This window comes from Centruroides sculpturatus, unplaced genomic scaffold, assembly GCF_000671375.1.
Source record: "Centruroides sculpturatus isolate CEXI.00-Female unplaced genomic scaffold, Cexi_2.0 scaffold1018, whole genome shotgun sequence".
NCBI classification, from domain to species: Eukaryota; Metazoa; Arthropoda; class Arachnida; order Scorpiones; family Buthidae; genus Centruroides; species Centruroides sculpturatus.
The window spans coordinates 302,431-304,562 of NW_019385496.1; the positions used below are offsets into that span (position 1 = coordinate 302,431).

The 2,132-nt window shown below is 31.5% G+C and overlaps 1 long non-coding RNA gene across 1 annotated transcript; it reads right to left on the reverse strand.

The window, feature by feature from the left end:
• Positions 1 to 397: 397 nt before the first annotated feature.
• On the reverse strand, positions 398 to 1,167 carry LOC111639539. Its single transcript, XR_002759098.1, has 3 exons — positions 1,006 to 1,167; positions 783 to 920; positions 398 to 708 (listed from the first exon to the last, which is right to left on the reverse strand). It is a non-coding gene; the product is annotated as an uncharacterized LOC111639539 (long non-coding RNA).
• Between the last annotated feature and the right edge of the window lie 965 nt (positions 1,168 to 2,132).

Consider the following 2,132-nt stretch of genomic DNA (forward strand, 5'->3'; position numbering starts at 1 on the left):
CACGAAGGTACTTACCAGCTAACACATGTAAACAATTAAACACAACAATGTAAACACGACTACCAAGCATTAGCCAATCCGTTTGTAATAAATGAAGAATCCCCTAAACGTAGCAGAAAACCTGATTTTGCGTTTTTCAGAGAATTAAGATAAGAAGGAGTCGTGATAATTGTTGTTGACTGGCATTTGATTTAAAGTGGACCAGACAAACTATTGTCAACCCGCTAACTATTGTCTATTGATTTAATTAATGTTAAACAAGTAATGTATTATAGGAAAACAGCAAAAGTAACAACAAATATCCCAGTGTTAAAATAATGAATTAAAATAAGGCATTAAAGATCAAAAATATTTATTCAAATTAAAAGAATTTTCTCATTTTATGAAGTATTTAAAGATTCTTATTAAAGAAGACAAAAAAATTTTAAGCATTATAAAATAAAACTTCTGCAGTTTAACACTCTATCAATTCGACATAGGAAAATCTTTCAGAAACTTCATTTTCGTAAAATAGTTTTCCGAAATGTCCTCCCCAATGTTTATTATCATGTTTTCCTCTTTTCTTTCCTTGTCGATCCGGAAGTTTAGGACATTCACAAGGCGGTTCCGCACTGCACAAGCGTAATTTGGCTACCACGCACTCCAGGTTACATTCGCCCTTTACTTGTTCTGCAGTGCAAATCTCGTATCCGTTGACAGAGGAAAATCCTACAACCAAAGCGGTAAGATTCCGTACGGTATTTTATCAATCTCGAAAATTTGTATCTTAAGACCACACTTACCGATGATGTAAATCACGCAAATTATCAGCAAGATCTTTACATTCTCCATTTCACTCCTAACGCTTCCAAAACAAAGAAAGTATTGAAACAATGTAATCACACGCTATTTATTGATATATGAATTTCTTGTATTTATATCTAAAGTAGCAAATAAGCAATATATTAGATGAGAGATATTATTACCGAGCTTGATATTTTATAAAACTCTTATGGCAATACGAACCTTTACGAATTACTTAAAGCAAGAATACTTACGATATTGTCATTCTTAAGTTTTAACAAAGAAATTGTTAGGAAACAATGTTTTCTGCATTTACAATTAATCTTTGATTTATAATGTGCAAAAACTCTGTCATGCAAATATGGCGTCCGAAATCCAACAATACATGACGTGATTAATATGCCAATCAATTTTCGTAATAATTATTATTATTAGTGATAACACAATAATAATATGTTAATAACGAATAAAATCTTCATTAAGTCCTACCTTTCTCCAGATACATGACCCTCCCCTCTATCTTCTCGACCTTTCATCGCCAAAATGTAATAGAATCAATGCCCCTCATATACAAGCCACTATGCCAAATTTTGTTTCTTATTCTCTACCCTATTCTGACATATTAAGCAAGATAGATGCCAACAAACACACAAACCTACCTACATATACACCACATTTTTTGCTGATTTTATGTGTTTGGATTCAGAAGGTCTAAAAAAAGTAGAGATTTGCAAAAACTCTACGTTTTGTGGGTCAAATTTGAGACAATTCCCATTGTTATGTAGGATAAAAATAACCTACATAACAAGGGAAACTATGGGAATCGTCTCAAATTTGTACAGTAAAACCTCCGTTTAAACTACAAAGAGTTTTTATATGTTATTTATACTTTAGTAGTGTGCTTATCTTGTAATATATGTCTGGTTAATTCCAATAATGTATTTAAATATTAGAAAGACATACGTATATTAAATGATTTAATTTGTAATTTATGGTCGAGAAAGAAAGGAGATTAAGAGGTCTCTCCTGAAGGAGGATGGGACTTAATGAACAGTTTATTCGTTATTAACATTTACACTTTTTATAAAACTTTTCCCTAAGATTTTGCCATTTTATAAGTAATAATTACAGTCGACCCCCTATAACACTGTTGATAATTCCGTTTTATAAGAATTCCATGTTGTACGAGTCACTTAGATTTTACAAATATGTGTGCCGGGCTGTGAACGACTCAAGTATTTGTAAAATCTAAGTGACTCGTACAACATGGAATTCATATAAAACGGAATTATCAACAGTGTTATAGGGNCGAAATATTCAGCATTTATATAGTGGTATAGATAAATATA